Source organism: Eubalaena glacialis, chromosome 9 (genome assembly GCF_028564815.1).
Source record: "Eubalaena glacialis isolate mEubGla1 chromosome 9, mEubGla1.1.hap2.+ XY, whole genome shotgun sequence".
Taxonomy (NCBI): Eukaryota; Metazoa; Chordata; class Mammalia; order Artiodactyla; family Balaenidae; genus Eubalaena; species Eubalaena glacialis.
In genome coordinates, this window is record NC_083724.1 from 102677581 (window position 1) to 102686564 (window position 8984).

Sequence of the window (8984 nt, forward strand, 5' to 3'; positions counted from 1 at the left end):
TGTAAAACTTTAATCCACTTGACTGTTGCTGGGTGGGGCTGGGTTCTCTCCCTGTTGGTTGTTTTGCCTGAGGCAACCCAACACTGGAGCCTACCCGGGCTCTTTGGTGGGGCTAATGGCAGACTCTGGGAGGGCTCACGCCAAGGAGTACTTCCCAGAACCTCCGCTGCCAGTGTCCTTGTCCCCACGGTGAAACAGAGCCAGCCCCCGCCTCTGCAGGAGACCCCCCAACACCAGCAGTTATGTCTGGTTCAGTCTCCCCCAGGGTCACTGCTCCTTCCCCTGGGTCCCGATGCACACACTATTTTGTGTACGCCCTCCAAGAGTGGAGTCTCTGTTTCCCCCAGTCCTGTCGAAGTCCTGCAATCAATTCCCACTAGGCTTCAAAGTCTGATTCTCTATGAATTCCTCCTCCCGTTGCCGGACCCCCAGGTTGGGAAGCCTGACGTGGGGCTCAGAACTTTCACTCCAGTGGGTGGACTTCTGTGGTATAAGTGCTCACCAGTCTGTGAGTCACCCACCCAGCAGTTATGGGATTTGATTTTACTCTGATTGGGCCCCTCCTACCGTCTCACTGTGGCTTCTCCTCTGTCCTTGGACGTGGGGTATCCTCCTTGGTGAAGTCTAGTGTCTTCCTGTCGATGATTGTCCAGCAGCCAGTTGTGATTCTGGTGCTCTCGCAAGAGGGAGTGAGAGCACGTCCTTCTACTCCGCCATCTTGGTTAATCCTCCTCCCCCACAGCTTTTTATGGAGAATTTTGTTTTCATGGAAAGACCAAATTCCCTAGAGGTGGAGTTTCATGATCAGAAAGTAAAGAAAAACCTCTATGTATTATTAATATCAACACACAAAATAATACAACTGCATTACACATTTCTCAATTTAAAATAAGGATAGCATGTATGAACATGTTTGGGGAAGGCTATTGAAATTCTCTAAATCACTTTGATATCCTTAAGTGTCTTAAGGCATTTATCAAAACTCCACAAGAACAGAACTCTTCTTTGTTGCTTGAATCAATAAAAATCTGACTCAACTTCTATTTTAGGTCACAGATTTTTAATGGAGTAAACCAGGATTTCCTTCGTAATGAACTACAAGGCCTGCACTATACTGCAATTCAGTAAACTCTGAATTATAAATGCTAAAATTCCTTTTGACAGAAAGGAGCAGCATAATTCTTTGTTGGAAGCAACATAATTGGACAATTTTTCTTAAGAAAAGGAGAATTTATTAAAGCATCTTATGGGCTCACAGAATCAATAAGAGGCTGAAGGACTGGGCTTGGGAAATAAGTAGAAACCAAATACCCCTGCATCAAGGGTGGGAGTGGGTGAGGGGGCAGGACCATATTTGCCTTTTGGTTGGACCTTGCTGCCCCCTTTATTTTTGCCTGTTCAGGACCAACCAAGAGCTAACAATCCTCTTATTTTTAGTTTTTTTTGAGGAACCTCCCCTACTTCTGGGTATATAGTTAATGGAATTGAAATCAGGATCTCATTAAGATTTCTGCACTCCTACATTCACTGCAACAATATTATTCACAATAGCCAAGATGTGGAAGCAACCTAAATGTCCATCAACAGATGAATGGATAAAAGATATGTGAGATATATATAATGGACTATTATTCAGTGTTAAAAAAGAAGGAAATCCTGCCATTTGTGACAACATGAATGAATGTGGAAAACATTATGCTAAGTGAAATAAGTCAGACACAGAAGGACAAATACTACATGATACCACTTACGTGAGGAATCTAAAATAGTCAAATCACAGAAGCACAGAGTAGAATGGTGGTCGCCAGGGGCTGAGGGGAGGGGGAAAAGAGAAGGTGTTAGTTACAGGGAACAAAGTTCCAGTTATGCAAGATGAATAAGTCTTAGAGATCTTCTGTACAGAATAGTGCCTCTAGTTAGTAACACTGTACTGTGCTCTTTAAAATTTGCTAAGGGGATAGATCTTACGTTGTGTTCTTACCCCAAAATAATAATAAGAAGAAGAAGAAGAAGAAGAAGGAGAAGAAAAAGGGTGGAAGAAAAGAACAACAACCTGCTTAGCACAGAGTGCAGGTCACAGCCCCACTCTCATCTGCAGGTGAAGTGGTTTCCACAGTAGCAGGAAACACGCTGCCTCTCAATAGGAAATCACATCTGGGTTAATTCCGCAGAGTCAGGGGCGGGTGGGTGCTGGACAGTCGAAAAATAACAAGCAGTTTCCCAAATTTACATCTATTCATGTACATGAAACAGGCTGGGACCTGGGAGCCTTTGCTGCAGTGCTGCAGTGCTTGCACCTGGACAAATGTCTCTTAGAGCAACAAAATGCAAAGAAACTATAAGGGACTAAAAATAACTGCGTGCATGCACAGTTGGGGCAAATTCTGGACAAAAGATACAGAAAGACCAAAAAAGCCCAACTGCCACTTCTGAAGAGCTAGAAGCAAAAACGGGGGTCGGGAGCAAAGGCAGGGTTCTGCGCATGCCCCCTGCACTCAGCACCACCAAAGGGGTGGGCAGACCACCTAAGCCACCACTCCGGCCCAACCCCGGGACACACCACTACCTCCCCCCCATATAAGGAACCAGCTGCCCCCACCCCCACCTCCAGGAAGCGAGCAAGGGAACCTGTTGCTTGTTCTCGCTCCCCCTGCTGCAGCAGGGGTCCCAATAAAGCTTTGCCTGAATTTCTTGTCTGGTCTCTGATCAATTTCTATTGATTAAGGAGGCCAAGAACCCTGGTCAGTAACATACACACTTCAAATTCCAGAAATTGTAAGTCTTGCTGAACACAATTATCTTTCAGATAAGGAAGGGTACCACCCACTCACCAAAGGCAGAAAACCTCAAGTCTCTGCATCCAGCCCCAATCCTAGGATCTCTGGATGTTGTCTAATCCTCCTCTAAGACGGTCACAGGCACATCTACATCATCAGAAACCCACAGAGTAATGGTGAATGGAACCATCACTATAGTGGTCTATATAAAATGGTCTGGCAAGGGAAAGGGACGGGGGAGGAAAATGAGTTATGGAGCATGGAAGGAAACATGTGTAGGCATGTGCTTCTGCGTCATTCGTGACACTGTGACGTCCCTCAGCCACTCTCTGCTCCATGGTCACCTTGTTCTCAGCCAGCACCAGGCTCGTTGGTGTCTTCACTTGGTGACATGATCCAGACCTTCATTTCTGAAGGAACTGAGACCTTCACAGCCCAGCCAATGTGGTGTTGTTGCCTCTTGAATTTTCATAAGATATAGATGTAGGGAGGCAGGACACAAGATCCCTTGGATCATCAGAAAGGATTTCTCCCACCCATCCCATAACACTTTTTTCCCAGCTTGCCTAGTGATCAGCAGAGACCAGGATGCCAGGGGCAGCATCACTTTAATTCAGTGGAGCCACTGTTGTGCCAGCTGGTGGACGCATCCCTCCTATGGGTCAGACCATCTCTAAGGAATCAGAGTCGCAACTTAGTGACAGGAAGAAAAGGGTTTGTAAGCAGGTCATTAAATGGTTCACAAGTGAAAGTGGAAGTGGTCACTAGTTCAGAAGAATAGTCAGGTCCTATAAAACAATGTGTCATAGAAATGGTCAAGATGTATATATACACACTACTATATATAAAATAGATAACCAGTAAGAACTTACAGTATAGCACAGGGAACTCTACTCAATACTCTGTAATGACCTATATGGGAATAGAATCTAAAAAAGAGTGAATATATGTATATGTGTGACTGATTCACTTTGCTGTACAGCAGAAAGTAACACAACGTTGTAAATCAATTATACTCCAATAAAAATTAATTAAAAAAAAAATGATACCAATCAAAAAAAAAAAAAGAAAAAAGAAAGATGTGACCCAGGGTACTGCTTCTGCCACTGAAGAGCTCCAGCTCAGCTGCCCTGGACCCGCCCATATAGCTGGACAGGCCATCGCTCCTGCCTGCTGTGGGGCCCCCCTCCCCCAAGAACTCCACAACTGCAATCACAACAATAAAATCCGACTGCTTCTTTATCTTTGCCCCACTGTTCCTGACTCTCAGTCTTGGGTTGCAGGAGCCCAATGGCCAAGCCCAAGGTTCAGTCCCTCACACTGGCTGCCAGGGGCAGCAAGAAGGGGAATCTACTCCCTTCATTCATTGTCATTCTGAATGAGTTGATACACCTAATTGTTGTATTTTCATGTCTTCCCAGAAGAAAGCTGTCAAGGAACAGCCTATTGTAAACAAACTCTATTCAGAGTATAATTGAAGAACCAAATTAAAAAAAGAATCCTAAGCTTCAGTTAAATACATAAATAATAAACACATACATACATATGTACATACATCAAAAGAAGAAGAGAACGTAACAGTTTATCCTCCAATTGACACATGAGTACATTCCTTACTCTCAGCAGGTTCATAGAAGCAAACAGGGACCCCTGAGAGACTCAGGCCCTGTGCTCTCATTTTCCTTTTTAGTGCCGATGAAACAGACTCCAAAGTGCTCACATGGTTAATTATTGGCAGAACTAGAGTGAAGATGCCACACTAAATATTGAGCTTCCTGGGAACACCATCCAAGCCTTACACATCCATCGCAAGTCACACGGTGCCTGTCACATAGTAAGCCCGAAATATTTTTTACTAAATGACCGAGTCCACACACTTTCCAATATATTAAGCTTTATGTACCTCCATTAATAAGCATTTCACAGTTAAGGATTGAATTTTAGACTTCCATTCCCCTCATCTCCTTAATTCCATGCTAACTGAAAGATAGCACCTTGAGAACACAGGAATTCTAGACATTCTGGTGATTCAAGTCATGTTGCAAAAGCAGAATTGTCGCAGGGTTTTTTCCTTCTTCAAATAACACTTGGCACAGAAAAAGCATACGGATGCAGCACACTGCATTGTCCCCTGCCAGCAGCTCGCTCATGGAGCATCTACTCATGAAAACACAATTTTTAAAATTTATTTATTTATTTTATTGACGTATAGTTGATTTACAATGTTGTGTTAGTTTTAGGTGTACAGCAAAGTGATTCAGTTATACATACATATATGTATATATATATATGTATATGTACATATACATATATATATTCTTTTGCAGATTTTTTCCCATATAGGTTATTACAAAATATTGAGTGTTTTTCCCTGTGCTGTACAGCAGGTCCTTACGAAAACATTTTAATACCCAGATGGATAACCACTTATAGGTATTACAAGGATACCATTCAAAATAGGGAACAGTAAGTGACTCCTTCACATTAGGTCAGGCAGAGTTTTCTCATTTACTTTTTAAGTGGTTTTTATTGATTTTGTTTTGTTCTGTTTTGTTTTGCCTAAGAACTAGTGGGACAGAATCATTGAATGCGTAAGCTGAAAGGACCCTGGACGAGTCCTCTAATGGAACAGATGAAGAGAACTCACCCAGAGACCAAGGACCTGGCCAGCACTCCTATCCCAGGGCTTTATCACCACCACACATGGTCTCGGGGGCCACGTTCATTGAATGCCTACCACTTGGTCTGTATCATATTTGATTTTACAGAAAAATAACAGTCACCTTTTCCTCCCTATTGCAGATGGTATTCTTGTGACTTTGATAGTGAGAATGCATTGAAAAAACATTTTTAAAACAAATCTTTCCAAATGTGAATATGAATATGTGGATGTTTTTGGTCTTGTACATTCAATAATATGAAACTACAGTGACTGAAAGAGTATAACTAAAGTAGGAAAGAACACTCTCTTTTCTCCCTAAAAATGTGTCAGAATCATTGGGCTTATAAAAGCCTGGGATCACAAAAGTCATTGATGAAAAATATGATTGGGATAGCTCCAATTAGATACTTTCTAAAATATTTCTCTTTCCTCTTTCTCAAGTATTTTAAGCTACAGAGAAACTCCTTAACTGTAATAGGATTCACTGAAGACTGACTCTTCAGAGCTGAGCAGAGCCCAGCCTGCCCTCAAGCGCATGTGTGGGAGAGATGCTCTCAGTTCAAGGCAGGCTCGCTGTGCCCTGAAATCTGGCTAAAGCTGCACAGTGCTATGAAGGTAACTTGTGAGGAAAGAGAGGGGAGTGTGCAGGAAAGCAACAGAGCCTGGCTCTCAGGGAAGATCACGGTTCAGGGGCCAAATAGTCTGGGTTGCGCCTGGTCCCCAGTCCAGAGCAAACTTGGAAACACCACGAAATCACTTCAGAGTCTCTCAAACAATATGTCACTGTGAAGTCTTTAATTCTATACCAGCTCTGTAACTCTTTATTTTCATCGCTTAATCCAGGGGTCCCCAACCCACTGTGCGAGGCCTGTTAGGAACCAGGGGGCACAGCAGGAGGTGAACAGTGGGTGAGAGAGAGAGAGAAGCTTCATCTGTTGCTCCACACTGCTTGCATTACCACCTGAATCACGCCCGCCACTCTAGCTCACATTACTGCCTAAACCATCCCCCCTGCTTCCGGGGAAAAACTGTCTTCCACGAAACTGGTCCCTGGTGCCAAAAAAGTTGGGGACCGCTGGAATCGGTTTGCCACAATTTACCATGTAACCTCTTGTAATTCTCATTAGGTTTCAGCAGCTTTGGACTTGTCAGTTACCTTGACATCAGAGCTCTACAAAATTGTTTAAATTAATGAAAAATTCCATAGACCGTGATATCATGTATCTTAAGAGACTGCCTTTCCTTTAATGTTATTCATTGGTTACTAGACTTATCTACCTGTGGTTAACCTATCTCAAAAGTTAGCAAATATTATTCAGGAGAAACTAATGTTTCTAATACAGTGTGTCAAAAATTACATTAAATTTTCCCCAAGATATAGTCCCTAATACAATTTTTGCTTCTCTTATTATGTTACAAATGATAAAATGACTACCTGAAAGTTGAAGTTGTCTTGAAGAGTTTAGCACCCTCAAAAAAACACTTCTATATAGACTTTTTTCTTATTTGAACACATTACTTTTTTTAATGATTTCTTCTGAAATAATTATAAACTGACAGGAAGTTGCAAAAATAGGACAGTAAAGCCCCAAGTAATCTTCATCCGGTTTTCCTAATTGGTTACATTTTATGTAACAATAGGATACTATCAAAGCTGGGAAATTGACATTGCTACAAGATATATGTGTGCCATATTATCACATGTGTTGCCACCACCAAGATCAAGATACATAACTGTTCCATCACCACAAAGATCTCCCTCCTGTTACCCCTATATATGGTCACACTTACCTTCCTCCCACCCTGGGCCCCATGCACCATCCCTAAAACTTGGCAACCACTTATCTGTCTCCCTCTTTGTCATCTTGAGAATGCTATATAAACGTATTCATATAATATGTGACCTTCAAACACCAACCTCAAAGGTTGGCTTTTTTCACCCAGCATGTTTTTTGAGATCCATCCAAGTACTTGCATGTATCAGTAGTTAATCCTTTTTACTGTTAAGTAGTGTTTCATAGCATTAATGTACCATGGTTTGTTTAACCATTCACTTATTCTAGAACATTTTGGTTGTTTCTAGTTTGGGGCTATTACAAACAAAGCTGCTAGAAACAATCATGTAGAGATATTTGCATGGACATAAAATTTAATTTCTCTGGGATGAATGTATATGATACTTTTGAACATTTTTGGAAAACCAGTGTATATAATTATGTTGTTCTGTTGCTTCTTATGTCACTGAAAGAAAAGGATGAACTTGGTGATTTGAACTCCCAGCTCAAGTGCCACATAAATGACCATGTGCCCCGAAGGAGACCACTGTCTCCTGTAGCTACAGGGCTGGAAATCAAGCACAGAACCTCATCGTGCAACTTTTTGAATTACAATGCAAGTTGAACTCCCAGTTTTGAAGGGCATCTACTGTTGAATCAATGTGAGGGCATTGATTGGGAAAGAACTGGATCTTATAAGTTGGGATGGGGACCTGTGGGAAGATCCTGATGAAGCTGGGGATATTGAGCCCCTAAATTGTGATGAATCTTTTATTACCAGTGGTATTGGCCTCCCCAGCCCCAGCAGAGATGGCTTCCTCAACCCCAGTGGAAGCGGCCTCTCTACATACAGGGTATCAGCCTTTCCATCTCCTTCTGAGGGGATTAACCCTGCATTGCCTGAGGAAAGGGTCATAGCCTCCCCTGACGCAATTGTCATGTAACATAATTATTAGTCTCCTCAGGACCCACCCCTACCACCCCACCTTACTTCTGGACCTTTAACTAGACTCAAGCTCAGCAGGTCCATAAAGGTGGGATACAATCTGTGACTCATGAGGAAGTGCATTACATTCCAAAATAATGACTTCCATTTTCTAAGTTACACAGACAAAATCTTGGGAAATGTGTGGGAATAAGTACTAAAGGTGTGGGAAAATGGAAGAAGGAATTCCTTATAAGGTTGAATGAGGCTGAATTTATGGGCTCACTAAATAGGGCTTCTGCATTTACTGTTGCAGCTTGAGGAATTAGAAAGGGCTCTAGCAGTTTTGTCGGTTGGTTGGCTGAAACATAGGCCAAAAGGTGGCCCCCCATGAGTACACTGGAAATGCTAGACTTGCCTCAGTTTAAGCTAGAGAAGAACGTCAGAGGCTTAGGGATAGAGGAATGTTAGAGTAGATTTGTCACTTAAAACCTGCTCACCTGACTGGGGGGTTCCAGAAGTTTTACCTTCCATCAATACTGTGAGGAATAAATCTATGAGAGGATCCCCAATATCCTTTGTGGACAAAGAATGTCACTTGTTATACCAGTAAACAAAGGATGTTGCAGCCACCAAGCTACCAGCCACTGCAGCCACCCCTGATAGTGCACCCTGAGGGGATTTAAGATGTAGAAAAACAGGATACTGGCCCTAGATAGTTTAGGTGCATATCAAAGGAATAATTTTATTAAGCCCAGATTCTTACATCTTCCCATACATAGAAAAGTGTTAAAATCGTTAACTTGAGATGTCTGGTTTTCCTTTAATTAGCAGTAAAGTTTTGA